An 18,582-nucleotide genomic window follows, 5' to 3' on the forward strand; every position below is an offset into this window, starting at 1 on the left:
TGCTAAAAAAATTTTAAAAAAGCAACACTTCCCACCCTCCAAGCTTCATGCTCCTGCTCCATGTTCTTTGGACGATAATTATCTATGCACACGCTGAATCACCCCAAAGGGAATGTCAGTTCAGGCATTGTTATCATTTTAACCCCAATACACCCAAAGGGCTTAATAAACGTGTGTTGAATTATAGTGGATTAGAGATCATTGGGTCCAAGACAATCAGTTTCTAGAGGAAGAAAATGAGACCCAGAGAAAGGAAGTGATTTGCCTAGAGTCACAAGAGAAGTGAGCAGCAAGGGCGACATTGGAAACCAGATCTTTTGACTCCCAACCCAGCAGCCTCAGTGCTGACCCAGAGCCTAGAATCTGTCAGGGTTGTTTTCTGATTGTTCAAATACACAATAGGAGGAAAGAGGAAAATGTTACATAAGGAGTGAGAGTAAAGCCCAAGATTTGGGGGGCCCACTCTTCTTGGGGGGAAGGCTGCAGCTATGACACACCCACTGGGTTTTCAGACTCTTTCCAAGTATCCATCAGTTCTGCTGATTTGTTCTGTCTTTTTTCTTTGAAAAACAGAATTTGTTATATCAGATAGCTCTCTGGTAGGGGGAATGGACACTGGAATTTTTTTTACATTACATTACATTTACAATTTTACATCTGTAAAAACAAAAGATAGAAACAGAAAAAAAGTTTTTGTTTTTAAAAGAAAAAGAGTTGGGGTGCGCTATCTGTCTCGCCCAATGCTCGGGGAACAAATTAAACTGTGTTTGAAGGCCCCTTCGCACTGCTCGCTTCCATAAGCCTGCTGAGCCTGAGCCTTGGCCACAACCAAGGCAGCACCAGAGGCCCTGACTCTTTTCCCTGCCATACAAAGTAATGTTCAGAGCAGGCACGGCCTTCCAAGGCCAGAGAGAAGTGACCTACCCAACATCACTCCAGTACTACGTGGCACTGGACATCCTCAAACCCAGGCTGGAATGGGGAGGCCAAGGCTGGAAATTCAGCTCTGCTACTGATCTATGAGAACTCAGACAAGCCTCTGAAAGGAGAGGATTGGACGAGATGACCCCTAAATCCTGTCCAGTGACGAAATCGAGGCTCCCATGATGTTCTGACTTCTTACCAAGTGCTTTTCCCATTAGACCAACTGCCAGCCAGGTGAGATCCTCCTGGGATGAGACTGCCAGCTAGGTGAGGCTACCTGCCTAGGATGGGACTGCCAGCCAGGTGAGGAGATCTGCCTGGGATGGGCCAGGTGGGACGATCCACCTGGGATGGGACAATCCGCCTGGAATGTGACTGCCAGCCAGGTGAGGTGGTGAACCTGCCTGGGATAACTTCAGCTCCAGCCAAACAGGGAGGAGAGCTCAGGTAGCTCCCCAGCCAGGCTAAACAAGCACTCTGGTCTCCAGGCAGAGAGGCAAGTCCTCGCATCCGCATCCGGGAGGGGAGGATGCTTGGATCTGCCAAGAGGACTTGTTCTCCAGAAGGGAGATGATCTTGATAAGCACCGCTATCTACTCTGAGTCCAAGAATCTGTGCCCTGTGAATCTATGGCCCAGAGCCCTTTGCCCAGAACCACCTGCCCTCCCTCCATCACTCACTCCCTGTGTGATCTTGGCTAAGTCGCCTCCCTCCTCTTGAGGTCTCCCCATCTGCAGAAGGAGGGCTCCAGACCCCTGGTCCAGCACAGCCTGGGGCCCAACGATCCTTAGAGAAGGTTGTTCTTTCTCCCCCAGCAGCAGGATGGAGGCACAGAGAGGGTGGTCTTAGAGCCAGAAGCCCATCCCCCAGCGAAAGGCAAACGGGTGATGCTACAGATGAGGAGACTGAGGCCCTTCCCTGGGCTCAGGATGGCTATGGAACCATCCACCCACAGTTGAAAGATTTGGGGCTGGAGGGACCTGAGTTCAAATCCAGATTCTGCTACTTAGCACATGTTAGGGTCTTACCCCCTCATGGAAAAGAGGAGGACACAGGTTCCCATCCCGGGCCAGAGAGCGGGAATGGGGCTGGAGGAGGCCTTGGGGACCGTCTCTTCCAACCCTCCCATCTTACAGATGAGCAAAGGGGGTCTTGCCTTCTAAGGGGCTGGGGCGGGATTCGAATCCAGCACTCCTGGACGGCAGTCACCTTCTTCCCACCCAATGTGCCTCAGTCTCCCCCTCTGCAAGATGAGGGGTTGGATTAATGGTCCCCAGGATACGCTCTATGATGCCGTGCCCAAGGGCACGTCACAGCCTCAGTTTCCCCCTCTGTAAATGGGGGAAGGAGAGAATTGAGGAAGATGGTCTCCGGGGTCTATGATCCGGTGGTCCCTGGCAGGTCAGGTGACTAAACGCTCGGCCTCAGTTTCCTCGTTTGTCCGGCCCCCCGCGGCCCAGCCCCAGACCCCCGGCCCAGCCTCAGTTTCCCCGCGGGGCCCTACCTGGGAGGCGCTGGGGGGGCCGGCCCCGCCCCCGAACGAGCCGCCGCCCGGTCTCCATGCTCCCCCACCGGGGCGGCGCTGGCTGGGGGCGGCGGTTAAGGCCCCGGGGATGGGGGGTCGGCGCGGCCTGGCTGCTGCTCCCCCCGCCGCGCTCCACCGCCGCTGTGACAGGTCCCGGCTCCGTGAGCGCAGCCTGCGAAAGAGAGAGAGCGCGAGCGCGCCGCGCGCCCCCAGCCGCCCGAGCGTGAGCGCCGGGCACGCGCGCCCCGCCCCGCCTCGGCCTGCCCCAGGGCCCGGCCCGGCCGCGCGCAGCCGCGCCCCGCCCAGCCCCGCCCGCGCTCGCGCCCGGCTGCAGCCCGCCCCGCCCCCGCCCCGCCGAGACCCACGCCGGGGGCCGTGTGCGCATGCGCGGGGCTCTCCGCTCCAGCCGTCGCCACCGTTGCGCCTCCTGCCGCGGCTGCCGCCGCCGCCGGCGCTGGCCTGGGAGTGAGGAGTTCCCCGATGATGTGGCGCCTGGGGCGGGGCGGGCCGGCGGCCACGTGGACGAGCATCCGACTCGGGGTGGGGGTGGGGGAGGTCCGGGCGAGGCCTCAGTCTTCCCATCTGTACAATGGGAGGCCAAGACTCCGTGACCTAGGCGGTCCTTTCCTCCTAGACCCCGATTTTGTCCGCTTCCCTCTCTGCGTCTCAGTCTCCCCGTGTGTACAATGAGGGTCTTGGACTTGACGACCTCTACCAACCCTTCCAGCCACACCTCCGATTCTATGGTCTTATCTCTGATCTCAGTTTCCTCGTCTGTAAAATGAGAGAATTAGACCCGGGGGGCTCTGAGGCGCCCTCCAGCTACCATATGATTCTCTCATCTTAAATCCCTTACTCTCTCTGGATCTCAGTTTCCCACTCTGTAAAACAGGAGTAGGGAGAGGTAGAGGAGATCATTTCTAAGGGCAGTTCCAGTCCTGTAAAAGGTGGTATTTCCAAGGCTTCTTTGGAGGACCAAATGAGAGCCTGGGATCACAGACTCTGGGGCTCCCCTAGCACAGAAATTCTTAACCTCTTTTTTTGTCCTGGACCCCTCCCAAAGGTGGTCTGGTGAAGTCTATGGTTTGGTCTTCAGTCATTCCAGGCTCATCCAGCTTCTCATGACCCTACTTTGGGTTTTCTTGGCAAAGATACTGGTGTGGTTTGCTGTTTCCTTCTCCAGCTCATTTTACAGATGGGGAAACTGAGGCGAACAGGGTAAAGTGACTTGCCCAGGGTCACACAGCTAGTAAGAGTCTGAGACTGGGCTTGCACTCATGAAGATGAGTCTTCCTGATTCTAAGCTCTATCCATTGCACCATCTAGCCGCCCCTACTCCACACTTGGGGACTGCATTGGGGCATGGGGGGGGTTTCACCTCATTGTCTTCAGGTGCATGCTAGTGGCATGATCCCAGCCAGGTTATATAGAGTGTTCCGACACATAGACAAAAATGCATATTTTCGAGAAATGAAATGAATGAAATTTTCGACATTTTATTTAATTGGAATATTAACAAATAACATCAAGTCATTTGTGATGCAAAGGTTGATGCACTTTGCAGGATTCATATGAACTCGATGCCATAACTCCACATTACCGTCAATTGCCTATGTAGTATTAAAGCCCCAAGGAACAAGGAATGATCTTTCCTAGTAACCTTCAGGAGCCCAGCCCAGAGGAAGGATTCATCCAGAAGAAATGCAGCTTCTAGGTGTAAACTTGCTGTGACCAATACTATGTAGGAACTGAGCTAAGTTTTAAAGCTAATCTCCCCCTGTTCTTGTTGTATCTTTGAAGCAAATAATTTTTAGTGAAAGCTCCCCAGAGTTATCTAGTTAAATGTAAGTGCTAGCCAATGGCCTCCTAAAAATGGGCGAACACAGCCACTGGGGGCTCAAACCCATGGCAACAGAAGAAAAGTCCCCACCTACCACTCAGGGTGCCTAAAAACCCTGAGATTCTCAGGGCCTTGATTCTCTCTCATGCCATCTCTCTCTCTCTCTCTCTCTCTCTCTCTCTCTTGCTCTCTCTGTGTCTCTGTCTCTCTCCATCTCTCTCTGTCTCTCTCTGTCTCTGTCTCTCTCTGTCTCTGTCTCTCTCTGTGTCCTCTCTGTCTCGCTCTCTCTGTGTCTCTGTCTCTCTCTGTCTCTCTCCCTCTCTCTCCTCTCTCTCTCCCTCTCTGTCTCTGTCTCTCTCCCTCTCTCTCCCCCTCTCTCTGTCTCTCTCTGTCTTTCTCTGTCTCTGTCTCTGTCTGCCTCTCTCTCTGTGTCCTTGTCTCTCTCTCTCTCTGTCTCTCTCTGTCTCTGTCTCTCTGTCTCTGTCTCTCTCTGTGTCCTCTCTGTCTCGCTCTCTCTGTGTCTCTGTCTCTCTCTGTCTCTCTCCCTCTCTCTCCTCTCTCTCTCCCTCTCTCTGTCTCTGTCTCTCTCCCTCTCTCTCCCCCTCTCTCTGTCTTTCTCTGTCTCTGTCTCTGTCTGCCTCTCTCTCTGTGTCCTTGTCTCTCTCTCTCTCTGTCTCTCTCTGTCTCTGTCTCTCTGTCTCTGTCTCTCTCTGTGTCCTCTCTGTCTCTGACTCTCTGTCTCTCTCTCTCTGTCTCTCTCTCTCTCTGTCTCTCTCTGTGTCCTCTCTGTCTCTGACTCTCTGTCTCTCTCTCTCTGTCTCTCTCTCTCTGTCTCTCTCTGTGTCTCTCCTCTCTCTGTCTCTCTGTCTCTGTCTCTGTCTCTCTCTGTCCTCTCTGTCTCGCTCTCTCTGTGTCTCTGTCTCTGTCTCTCTGTCTCTCTCTTCCTCTCTGTCTCGCTCTCTCTGTGTCTCTGTCTCTGTCTCTCTGTCTCTCTCTTCCTCTCTCTCCCTCTGTCTCTGTCTCTCCCTCTCTCTCCTTCTGTCTCAGTCTCTCTCTGTCTCTCTCTTCTCTGTCTCTCTCTGTGTCCTCTGTCTCTGTCTCTCTGTCTCTGTCTCTCTCTGTCTCTCTCTCTCCATGTCTCTCCTCTCTCTGTCTCTCTGTGTCCTCTCTGTCTCTCTGTCTCTGTCCCTCTGTGTGTGTGTGTGTGTCCCTCTCTGTCTCTCAGTCTCTCTCTCTGTCTCTGTCTCTCCCTCTCTCTCTGTCTCTGTCTCTCACTGTCTCTCTCTCTCTCTCTCTCTCTCTGTTGCTCTCTCTGTGTCACTCTCTCTCTGTGTCACTCTCTCTCTCTCTGTGTCTCTCTCTCTCTCTCTCTCTCTCCCTCTCCCTCTCCCTCTCCCTCTCTCTCTCTGTGTCTCTCTCTCTCTCTCTCTCTCTCTCCCTCTCCCTCTCCCTCTCTCTCTCTCTCTCTCTCTCTCTCTCTCTCTCTCTCTCTCTCTCTCTCCCTCTCCCTCTCTCCCTCTCTCTCTCTCTCTGTCTCTCTCTGTGTCCTCTCTGTCTCGCTCTCTCTGTGTTTCTGTCTCTGTCTCTCTCTCCCTCCCTCCCCCTCCCCCTCCCTCCCTCTCTCTCTCTCTCTCTCTCTCTCTCTCTCTCTGTCCCCTGCCCTCCCCCCCCTTCTCTCTTTCTCCTCTCAGGCCTTTCCCTGAGACAATGGAGCCAGAGCATTCAGGTTACAAACCTCAGCATTGTGAAGGCAGGAATTGTTCCTTTTTGTCTCTGTACTCCCAGGACCTAACACGGTGCCTGGCACACTGTCCTTGCTTCGTATACCTGCTGACTGATTGATGGATCCCTTCCGTAAGTGGAGAGTTGTGGGACTGTGAGGGTAGAATGTTGTTGCTTTGGTTTGAGATTTTCCTTTGTTACAAGGGAGGATTCAACAGGAGGCTATGTAAATAACAGGATTATTTTTAAAAATAATAAGAAAGCCATTTAAAAGAAAGCCAAGAAGTGTCTTTCCGGATTTGTGTTTGCTTCTCCTCATTGTGAGCTCTATGAGATGAAATGATCTGGTGTCTCATGCAATGACGTCTCTTGGGTTGTCTCGACCGTGAAATGACCAACGCGGCCAATGCCTTGTTGGTTTGTCTCAGGAGAATCCCGGAGACATCCCTCCATTGACCAGCAGCTTCCTCGTGTCTTCTGCCTTCATTTTACCACCTAAATGTCAATGTTCATATGGCTCAGTTCTTCCAGGATTGTATCAGCTTAGTCTCACTGTTACAAGAATATTTGGTGACCGCCCGAAAACTATGATTCTCACTTAAATGCACGCTGTTGACATGCCACCCCTTCTGTCCCTGCCCCCTAATAGGCAGAGAAGGGGCCTGTTGTTATAACTGTTCTTCCGTTGTTTTTCGGTCGTGTCTGGCTCTCCATGACCCCATTTGGGAGTCTCATGGCAGAGATACTGGACTGGTTTGCCATTTCCTTCTCTAGCTCATTTCACAGAGGAGGAAACTGAGGCAAATAGAGTTAAGTGACTTGCCCAGGGTCACACAGCTAGTAAGCGTCCGAGGCTGGATTTGAACTCAGGTCTTCCTGACTCCAGGCCTGGCACTCTAACCACCACACCACCTAGCTGCCCAAAGAAGGGGACCTCATGGGACTGACAAGCTGTTTTTTACTTTTTTTGTTTCATAGATTGCTCTGCCCCCAAATATTCATGAACTTAGGCTGTATCAGAATCAGCCTTTTTCATCAAGAACCAAGTTTTTCCCAGCACAACTTACGTACTCCTGACAAATCTTTTACTGACTCCAACTCAGTTCTCTATCAAAGGGTTTGGGGGAGTCAATGAGAGCTTATAGTTAAATTGCCGGTGTCATCTTTTACACTTCAGAAATGAGCAATCTCTGTAAACCAGAGCTTGTTGATTGACTCTAGACTGAAGAAAGCGTTAATTAATTCGAATTAAACTTAACATACATCCCTCAAGCACCCCCACCCACCCACTCACCCAAGCCAGTTGTTAAACCAGCACACCCCTATTTTGTTCTATAAACACTGCTTGAACACAGCAGGAGTGCAGAAGATTCAGAGTGATAAAGCTAATAGCAATAAAAATAACTGGCGTTTATATAGTACTTTAAGGCTTGCAAAGTGCTTTGTATGCATTCATTATCTCATTTGAGCTTCACAACACCCAGCTCTATGCGTTAGAATATTAGTGTCAGACTCGAAGGCCTGAGTTCAAATCCAGCCTCAGACACTTACTAACTGTGTGACCCTGGGCAAGTCACTTAACCCTGTTTGCCTCAGTTTCCTCATCTGTAAAATGGGCTGGAGAAGGGAATGTCAAACCACTGCAGTATCTTAGCCAAGAAAACCTCAAATGGGGTCGTAAAGAGTCAGACTCAGATGACGGAACATCAAGAAATACCTCCAACAACAGTCAATCGAACAATCAGCAAACATTCATCATTAACTGCCTACTATGTGCCAGGTGCTGGCCTATCTACCTAAGGAGGTAGGAAGATAGAATAAAGGGTTGTGAAAACCAAACAGAGGCCAATGGGGAGACATTGGGACTGATTGAGTAGGAGAAAGACTTAGTCAGATCTGCATTTAAGGAAAATCACTCAAGCAGCAGCGTGGAGGCTGGACTGAGGTGGGGACGGAAGAGGCAAGGAGACCAATTAGGAGGCTGGTGCCATAATGTAGGTGACAGGCAATAAGGGACCCAATTAAGGTGGAGAGGGAAGGGGCTGGCTGTAGAGATAGAAATGGCAAGATCAGGCAACTAATTGGGTATTTAGGGTAAGGGAGATAAGGACTCCAGAATAAACTCCATGTTATAAACCTGAGAGACGAGCAGAATGGTGGTAGAGAAGCTTAGAAAAAGGTAGGATTGGGGGGAAAAATAAAGACAAGGGGGTGGGGGTGGGGGCGTCCAGAAGTCCTAGAGATATAGAGAAAGGCAAAAAAAGAAAAACCTAACATGGTCCTTCAAACAGCTTCCATTCTAATGGGAGAAATGTTATGCAAATTATGACCAGAGAAAAGGAAATGACATCTGGGGGGTTTTATTGAACTGAAAAGAAAAAAAAGAAGAAGAGGAAGTTCAAGTCGAACTGCCTCAATTTCGTTAATGAGACTAAGAGACAAGGGGGATAGGGAGATGGGAGAGGCTTCCTTTTTGGGGAGGGAAGAGGTGGTTTGGAAAAGTTTGTGTTGGGAGTGAGACTGAGAATCAACTAGGGAGGAATACAATGACTGCCTTGCCACTTGTCATATGAAAATGAAGAATAAAGATTACAGAAAAACCTTTTGGCTTGCCCACAAGCTTTCAGTGCAGGAAAGTAATTTCTGGAAGGTATCAGTTTTACGTTCTGAAATCCTCCCTTGAGGGTTTTTGCCAGAAAGGGCAGAGTATTTCAAACAAGTGAACATGGAACTGAATCGCAGTTTTGCCTCCATCTTCCTGTCTGACCTCAGGAAAGTAATTCTGCATCTCCAGACCTCAGTTTCCTCCCCTGCAATATGAGGGTATCAGACTAGATCAGGGGTGCTTAACTTGTTTTATGTCCTGGCCTCCTTTGGCAACATGGAAAAGTCTCTAGAGCCCTTCTCAAAATAATGTTTTTAAATGCATAAAACAAAATACATAGGATTTCAAAGGAAGTCACTTAGACTGAAATAGTTATCAAGTTTTTAAAGTTCACAGACTCTTGGACTAGATAATCTCAATGGTCTCTTGCAGTTATAAACTATTATCTTATGAGGGAGGTGAATTAGAGGCTTAATCAGGTTCCTTTCAGTTCAAAATCCTATGATCCAAATTTTCCCATGTTTGGGGATCTTTGTTGCATCCTCCAAGAATGGGAAGAGTTTTCTGTTAATCAACAAATTAAAAAAAATATACCAATCTCTTAATAAGCGTTTATACTACGTGCAAGGTGCTGTGCTAAGGTTAAAGGTAATTATTGTCCTCTGGCTGATTAACATGGAAGACTCAGAAGACTTAGGAACTACAACTAGAACCGAGGGAAGGGAGAAGTGGTCAGTCACCCTCTGGGCACACAGTGGTAAGTATGAGTGTGAGTTGAGAAAGTGACCCCAGAAGGGATGCTTACATTAGATACATCTAATAGGACATAGGAAGTGAAGGTCAAAAAGGGAAGTGTTCTAGAAATATTTGAGGTGAGAGAGCTCCCTGGAAGATTGGGGAAGGCTGTGTGGAAGAGTCTGTGCCTGAGATAAGCCTTCAGAGGAGTATTCAAGGAGAAAAAGTTGAGTAGAAAATGCTTTTCAGCCTTTGGGAATGCAAGGAGATTGGAGATGGAGCATAGCATTTAGACAGCTGCTAGTGTTTCAGTTTGACTTGAAGGTCGACCTCATAAATAGGTGAGAAAAATGAAATAAGTCTAGGAAGGTAAGTTGGAACCAGGGAAGAGAGTCTTAAATGATAATTGGCATTTTCTCCCAGAGGAAAAAGGAAGTCAAGCTACTGCCATGTCAAGAAATAGTATTATAGTAACAGAGTATTCAGCCATTGATACTTATAATCAATGAAAAGGAAAATGAAAAGATTCTTGCAATCAATAAAAAAATCACTGAAAGCAAAGGATCAGAAATAATCCCAAAGGAGACATTTGTGAGTTAAATCTCGGGGAAGATCTGTAAGGGAACACTCTCACACTGGCACAGTGTGAATGAACCAGTGCCAGAGGGCAGAGGACAGGGTACGACATGTTCTGTCCTTTCTCCTTTTTTTTCTTTCTCCTATTTAGAACATTTCATTAGTTTGAACCATCTGATCACAAACTGTTCCAAAGACCCTAAGACATTGGTCTCACTGGAGTGAAAATACCCATTTCTTGCAGACCTAATGTCTGGATTCATCCTTTGAAGATCTACGGGGACAAAGATAATATCTTATTTTTCTGGGAAGTTGGGAAAAGAAAATAGGAAAGATCAACAGAATCACAACCTGTAAACAATTGATTTCAAGTTGTTCTCAGAGTGGTGAGGATGGCACAGTAGCTCTCCTCATCACTTCTAAGGACACGAATCCTCCCTAAAAGGGAATGTTCCTCAAGGCTCCAGATAAGTTTCTTTTTCTCTCATTGTATTCTCTCCTTTAATGACCTCCTCTGCTCCCATGGTTTCTATAATCAGGCGTGTGGCTCTCAAATACATCATCACATAAATTTCCCAGGGCATCCCTACTATCTCCCATTATAAGAGAGTAGCAACTTGAGCAAAACGAATCAACATATTGAAAAATTTTGACATTATGTGCAATGCTCTATAGTTGTATGTCCTTCCTATCCCAAAATGCAAAAATGCTGGAAGAGATTCCTTCTCATATCTCTTCTTTGGGGGTCAAGCTTGGTCTTTACAGATTTTTCTAAATGGGGGATCTCTGAAATGTGTTGCATCCTCTAAGAATGAGAAGGACGGGGGTCTCCCAATCTCATCCACGCTGGAAGTGCAGAAAGTACTCACAGGCCCCCAAAACTTTTGGCCCCCAAATCGCTGATCTGCTCGATTCTGACTCATCTTAGGCAACCTGGTGGCTCCCTGCTTCTGGAGATTCACCGTGGAAATACCAAACTCGGTGCTGACACACTACTGGCTTAACCCACTCTGACTTGCATTTACAGGATTGGACAGCCTCAGCCTCCCCAGCAGCTCCGTCTGTGTAACCATGCCTGGCTTGATCATGAGATCTGTGCAGCCTTCAGTTTTAATTGTTCTTCACATTGTACGTACTTGTGTCCTTCACTCTAAACCTGTCAATGCCTCTGTCCAGCCATCATCATACTGAATAGCACTCCCGACTCCAGCCTTCTCCTGTGCCTCCAACTTGGCCTGGGGTCCTGTGCTCCTGACTGGTGTGACTTCTGCCTACCTAGCCCAGACATAGCCCCGCTACTGTTCCCACTAATAAAATCAATACTGCCATTCTTGGTATAATAGGGCACTGACCAAAGAGAACCCAGCCTTTAGGAACAGCATGGTAAGCTCACCTTGATGCAATCCTCCAAGCGGGCTTCAGAACACATGCTGATCCTCTGTAACTGGTTCTGTTCTGGTCCAGTTTATGAGTGGTGAGGAGAGCTTTTCAATGCGTACAAATATTCCCAAGGCATTTGTTCCTTTTTCTCTCTGACAGCATTCAAGTGAGGACAGCTGTAAGCCCCCAAGCAGGGAGAAACTGAGGGTCCTGCTCTCACTCTCACTACCAAAATCAATGCAAAGCCTGTAGCCTTTTTTTTTTAATGTTTATAAGCTGATTGCCACTGTTTCTGATCCTGTCTTGTCTATTCTTCTCTGCCTTAAGTGAGAGAGTACCAGAGACAGAATGGACCCAACTTTCTGATCTGCTCAGTTTAGAGAGCTGACCTTGGACATAGACTTGGATTCAGATCTTATCTCTGTCTGACACATATTCTGCCCCCGCATAACAATGGGAAGGTGCACCCCCATAATGCTTGTGATGTTTAAAAAGTTCAAGAGATATAATTTCTGGGTAATTTAATCATTTTATGAATAAGGCGAGCATGTTATTAATAAGAGATCAGTGGCATTCTCAAATGCCAAAGACCCTTCATGGAGATGGGCTCATAGTTTATATGCCCTTGGAAGACAGGGTGTTCCCGAGGGTGGCAATCAACTCTGATTGGTTAACAATTAATGAGAAAATTAATATTATAATGAGATGTGGGCTCATTTTAATGAGGGTCTTGGGGATACATGACCTGGATCACCCGAGTCTTGGTCAAAGAGACTTATCAATATATCAAAGAGGGAATCCACTTCTACCCCAGATGTACCATGAACAGGAATTCACCAGTTCTCTCAGCCTGGTTGGGTAAGTCTTTGCCCAATTTTTCCCATATTAGTTGATTTCTGGATGAGGAAGGAGAAAGGGGAAAACCCCTTGGTTCTGATTCAATAATTAGTTATTAATACATGAGAAAAATAATCTCTCATGCTCTGTAAGTCTCTAATGTAGGGGCCCCAAAGATGGAATTCTAGATGTAGGCCTGTGTTGGTAGGCAAAATGGGCTCCTTAGCACTTAGTTCAACAAGTGCCCTCGAAGAGTTTGGCCTTTGTTTCCTTTGATTAATTCAGTGTCTTTGATTGAGTCTTACTAGGTGCTAAGCCCCAGGCCCAAACCCCTATGAGGTGTAAAACCTTAGTGGGTGTGGATTGGCCACTAAGGTGGGGCCCAAGGTGAGGCTAACTCCAGGGAGGGCCTAGTTTACATGTCTGGGAGAGCAGAGGCTTTTAGACCACGTGGGTTTAAGTCCGCCTCTTTGTGACGATTCTAGGTCACGTGGGTGAGTCGCATGTGTGACTCACCCCTGACGCTGAAAAAGACATAAAAACCAGGGGTTGGCTGTCTGTTCTTTGGAGCTCCTCCTTACAGCAGTGGTGGCGCATGACTCTGGGCCAGCCCTTGTTCTGAGCTCCCGGGCTGAACCTAGATGTTGGTAACTATGAATCTGTATTGGGTCTGTCTGTTGATATTTGTTGTTACAAGCTTCCAAAGCCTCGTAATCGGGGTTCCCCCCAAGCCCCAGGCCTCTGCCTAAGCAAAGGACCTGATCACGTGGACAATTTACGGGGCGGGAGCTGAAAGATGGTGAATGACTCCGTTTATTATTTCAGCAAGCAGCACATTTATAGCTTTAGTGATGCAGGTACATTCTTTGGTTATGTGGGTGAAGGACAGGTGAAAATTCAATACACCTGGATCCTAGGACAGCCCCGACTCCGCCTACTCTCCTCCCCTTCTCTTCCCGCGCTAACCCGAAGCTCCCTGTGGTCAGGCAGTAACCAGAAAAGAACTGGAAGTTCCACATGCTCTGCCAGAGAGCCAGAAGTTCCACGTGGTCAGGCAGGTCCGACCTGGAATCGCTAGGGAGGCAACAAAGGTGAGACCCCTCCTCCTGGCTCCACCCACATCCCAAAGCCCTGAGTCTATCTCAGCAGGCCCCTGGGCCTGGAGGTCTGAGGAGAGCAGGGCTCAACTCTAACTCGGCCTGCAACAATTTGTAATTTGTTTGTATTTTATTCTGAAGTTCAGGGTGCTGGATTTTTCCCCTGAACTAAGTGAATGCTCTCTGTATGCTGGATTAAAGTAAACTTGTCAACCCCTTCACCTTGCTTTCCTTAGTTAAGCAGATCAAAAGAACCTGTGCTGTTGGCAGCTTTCTGGGTGCTGGCTGTGGGAGGATCTTACACCCCCACAGAAGCTGCTAGCCAGATTGTTGAAACAAGGCCCTCCCCCCAATACTCCAAACTGCTTAGGGATTTGAAATACTTTTGAGGAGATTCCTGGGACCTAATCTGAAGTTTTCTTGCTCGTTAGGAGAAGAGATTTTTGCACTTTTAAGTGTTGCTCTCGCCAGAATTTAGAATGTAGTGTCATGTTCAAAAAGTTAGAGAGACATAGTTTCTGGGTAATTTAAGCATTTTATTAATACAGCCAGCAAGTTATTAATAAAAGGATGGTCATTTGGCCATCTCACTTAGACCAAAGACTCACAGTTTATATTCCCTTCTGTTTAAACAGTAGGTGGTTCATCAAACAGCAATCAAATCTAATTAGTTAATGTGACTGGAAATAGGCTATATTTAAATGAAGGGTTGGGTATCTCTTGGATGGGGAAAGTATCTCTATAGCAGACCACCCATGACTTTAGGCTGCCATTTCAAAGAATGTATACTCCACTCAAGCCTGAACAGAACACAGTAACTTCCATCAAGGTGGGGATTCAAACAAGAAATCGAGTCCAATCTCACCACTCTCATCCATGTCCTTAAGATTGAACTTAAAGTCAGACTGTGTGAGCAGGGGGGAGCTCTGACTCTCCCCAAGATGTTGGTTATTAATAGCCATTTCTCTCAACAGGGAGAGGAATTAGACCTAAAATTTCGTTAGTCTGGAGAATTCCCAAAAGAGAAAACTCCCTCCAGTAATGCAGATCAGCACTTTCTTTGCAATTTATAGTCTTGGAGAGCCTGGGGCACTGAGAAATGAAGTAACTCACCCAAGGTCATCTTGCCAATGTATGTCAGAGGCTGACTTGAACCCAGGCCTTCCTGGCTCTAAGGTCAGCTCTCTCTCCACTTCACCAGGCTACTTGGCACAAAATGGGTATTTAATGAATGTTTGATAATTAACTGATTGATGCTCGAATGGGGCAGGATCTTGGAGACCTGACCCGAGAGAAGAGGTGATTGCAAAAAATAATTCAAATTCAGTAAGTATGTATGTGTGTGAAGTATGACTAGATAACAAGAAAAATGTAAAGAGTGGAAATGAGCTGGAGGCAATATCTGGTCCCACTTTTTCTTTTTTCATGATGGGGACAATAGGTTTTGTCCTAGAAGAGGCTTTAGAAGTCATTTCATGTAAATTCTTCATTTTACACAGGAGAGAATTGAGGGCTAGCAAGGACTTGACCAAGGACACTAAGTCATGGAAGACCTGGGGCCTCCAAACTCCAAATCCACTTTTCTTTCCATTGTACTGCCTTAGGATCATAGAATTAGATCTGGGACTTTAGAAGACATCCCCCTAATTTTACAGGTGAGGAAACTGAGGCCCAGAATGGTAAAGTGAATTGCCCACGGTCACAGGTAAATCATAGGTATAGAGCTGGATAAAACCTTAGAGGCTATCTTGTTGCAGTCTAGGGGTACTGGGAACTCTGAAATGCAAGGGTATGGGGCATGGGTCTGCCTAGAAAGAATTCAACCACTCAAGCCTTCCAGTCCAAGAAACGAGTTTTATTTGTGACACCAGAACAAGCAGACGAGACTCCTACTGAGTCTGCACATTTGATGAGGATGAGATTTTTTGATATGAGAAAAAAAAATAAAAGATAAATACAATTGGCTATGTAAGTTACAGGAATGCAGACCACCTTGAGCCTGAGTAGCAGCCTATTTGGGGCTATTCAGATTATCAAACCACCAGGATTTCTATTTCCCTCTAAGAAAATTCAGTTCTTGTTTAGGAAAAAAACAAAAACAAAAACAAGACAAAACATGTTTTTGGCCCAAACTTAAGTTTGGCCTGAAACCCTCCTTTAAAAAAATAAATGTGATAATTAGGAACGATGAGTTAATTAGTCTGGAGCAATGGAAAGAACACTATCTTTAGAGGCAGAGGACCTGGGTTCAAGTCTCAGCTCTGCCCCTCACTACCCATGCTGAACTCAGTTGCTTAGTCTCTGTGGGTCTCAGTTTCTTCCCTTGTAAAATGACAGGGTTAGACCAGATGATCTTGAAAGTCAACTCCAGATCTAACCCTTATGACACTTTCTAAAATAACGCATTTTCACTATATTTATACCTTCATTACCAGGCCCTGACTATATATTTCCCAGGAGGCAAAAGTATCCTGATTTAGCATCATAGACTGGGAGTTGGAGGGGGCTTTAGCAATTGGGAAGATTAGGTAATTAAATTAATTCGGTAATCACTCCAAGGGCTGGAAGCCAGGGAAATAACAGCTGATTTATTTGAATCCTTATCAATATAAATAATCAGTCTGGCTATTTTTAGGGAGATAAAAATCTAGCCTATAAAAGAATGAAATTGCCTACTGGAAAAGAAGCGAGAAGACTGTAAGCCTTAATTCTTGCTAATTAACTAATGAATCATCTTGCACGCTGGGGGACCCACAAGTCTTATTCATTAAAGGTGCAACCAGGAGAGGAACATTCTAGAAGAAGCAGCTTTTTAAAAATGTATTGTTCACATAATCATTTGAGTTCTTGCCTTGGACTTGTCAACCGAGGCCAGATTTGACAAGATGCCATTGGAGAGACTCTGGAGGCCATGGCTGTTGTAATTTTTCTGGAGATGAATCATCTTGGGATTGAAGAGAAAAAACAAACTGGTATTTAGTCAAAGCCATAGGCCATTCCCTCTGGAAAAGAGCTTAGGGCTCACTGAGTCTGAGCTCCTCGATAGACAGATGAAGAAACTAGAACCAAGAGAGGATTTACATAGGTCATACCTAATGGGGGCTGGAACCCAGACCTCCAGACTCCAGTCCCTTTTTCTCTAACTTATGTGATCTATCATTAATTTCTTTGAATTCTTATCAATCTAAATAATCAGTCTGGCTATTTTTAGGGAGACAAAACTCAAGCCCATAAGATATAGGGTTTCCTACTTATGGGAAAGCATAAAGAGTTAGGTTCCTCATACATTTTCCCCCCCAAAACTGGGACAATTAACGCTTTTGTCTCATGTAGTTTTCATTTATGATTTCCTGAAATAGAACTCTGGAAAACCAGGCTTTTATAAAGTCCATTGAGACTCAAATGGAGCTACTTGGCTGTGCCTTGAAACTCAAACCATAGTTGTGTGGTTGTGGTTTGTCCTTTGTTCTTGAAGAGAACCATGACATCAGGAAGATGATTCCATGTCTTGCAACTGAATTGGATTACAGTGATGGAGGACTGTGCAAAGTCACCAGACTCACTTTCTCCTCCAGAGCCATCTGGGTCCAGTAGTCAGATATTTATCAGGGCAACTGGAGATGGCCCAGGGTGCAGTAGAAGACCTTGACTTTTTTAAGTTAAGGTCTTTCCAGTTATCACTTTGAGTGAGGCAAACATTCGGTGTTTAAGAAGTGTCGAGGGATGGCCCCTTTAATAAAAAAAAAAATCAAACTGGGAGAGGAAGACCCTCAGCAGTGCTGACCAAAAGACAAACAGTTACTATTTACATTCATTCTGAGCCAGGAGTGCCCCAAAAAATAACCATTAATGGTGCTTGGGCAGGGACCTATTGTTGTTCAATCAATGAGAGCCAGAGTGAATTGGGTTTCAGGCTTGATCTTTAAAAAGAAAGAAATTAAGGTAGTAAACCCCATTACTACGTAGGTTTCAGCCATCAAAATTTACCTTCTTTTGGGCAGAGTACCCTCAGGTAAGGGTTTCTCCTCTCCTCTCTTCTCCAAACCCAAATCATTCTGGCTCTCACTAACTGGCCAATAATAGGTCCTAGCCCAAGCCTCACTTACTCATTGTTTAAATTCTGATGGGCTCAGAGTGAGGTAAATAGCAATTGTTTCTGTTCTGGCCAGAAACCAGAGGGTCTTCCCCTCTCAGAAAGATTCCTGAGTAAGCAAATTAGGGCATCTTTTGTCTCAATTCTTACGTAGCCTTAAAGCACTGAATGGGTGTTGCCTCAGACAAACGGAGTCCTGGGAAAGACCTTAGTTTAAAAAGGCCATTGCATCCTGGGCCATCTCCAGTCCTCTTGACTTTTGTCTTGCCACTGGACTGTGATGACTCTGGAGGTAAGAGTGAAGCTGATGACTTTGCACAGCCTTGCCGCACTTAAATCTATTTCACTTGAAAGTGAAGACATCACCCTCCTGATATCATTGGTCCTTTTCAAGAACAAAGGATGAACACCAGAAACAAACTCAGAGATTATCTAGTCCAACCCCCTCATTTTACAGATGAGAGGTAGGTGACTTATCCACAATCATACAGCTAAGAAATGTATGTAATGAGTTTTGGACCCAAATTTTCCCGACTTGGGGCCAGATGGATGGCACTGCAATGGATAGAGTGCCTGGCCTGGAGTCAGGAAGACCTGAATTCAAACCTGACCTCAGACAAGACTAGCTGTGTGATCCCGGGCAAGTCACTTAACTCTGTTTACCTCAGTTTCCTCATATAAAATGGGCTGGAGAAGGAAATGGCAAATCACTCTAGTATCTTTGTCAAGAAAACCCTAAATGGAGTCACGAAGAGTCGGACACAAATGAACAGGACCAAACACCTGATTTCACATCCAACGTAACTAGGGTAGAAAAGTGAAGACTTTCCTGGGTGCTGACATAATGAGGGAGAAGGCAAATATGAGTCTGCCATGCTATTCCCATGCCTTGTGCTTTATGCCTTAATGGTCCTCAGTCAGTCAGCACCCTAATGGGAGTGGGAGAGAAGGTGGGCCCTAGGAAAACTGTGTCATGGCCTACCAGTGGTCAAGCCCCTTCTTCCTGGAAGAAATATACTAGCATGTCCCCAATGTATCATGAGAATGAGACTTCAGCCCACTCCCAATGGCTCCATCCCTTAAGGCCCTAGTTTTCTGCTTACCCCACCTCCCAACTTGTTTTACTTCAGGCAGGGGAAAAAATGCCTTGAAGTACAGAAATATGTATGTGGGGAGAAGAGATGGATGGAGATTTAATTATGGGCAAGTCACAGCAAACCAAGAGTTGTTTGACATTTTGCTGAGATT

At 46.7% G+C, this 18,582-nt stretch overlaps 1 protein-coding gene across 1 annotated transcript in view; it reads right to left on the bottom strand.

The window, feature by feature from the left end:
• The window catches only part of SLC41A2 (solute carrier family 41 member 2), a 131,565-nt gene extending 128,864 nt beyond the window's left edge, over nt 1–2,701 (bottom strand). The window contains exon 1 of the mRNA XM_036758834.1: nt 2,429–2,701. The gene's annotated coding sequence lies outside the window, so the exon portion shown is untranslated. The remainder of the gene's footprint in view (nt 1–2,428) is intronic.
• Nucleotides 2,702–18,582: the final 15,881 nt, after the last annotated feature.

The sequence above is a fragment of the Trichosurus vulpecula genome, chromosome 5 (assembly GCF_011100635.1).
Source record: "Trichosurus vulpecula isolate mTriVul1 chromosome 5, mTriVul1.pri, whole genome shotgun sequence".
NCBI lineage: Eukaryota > Metazoa > Chordata > Mammalia > Diprotodontia > Phalangeridae > Trichosurus > Trichosurus vulpecula.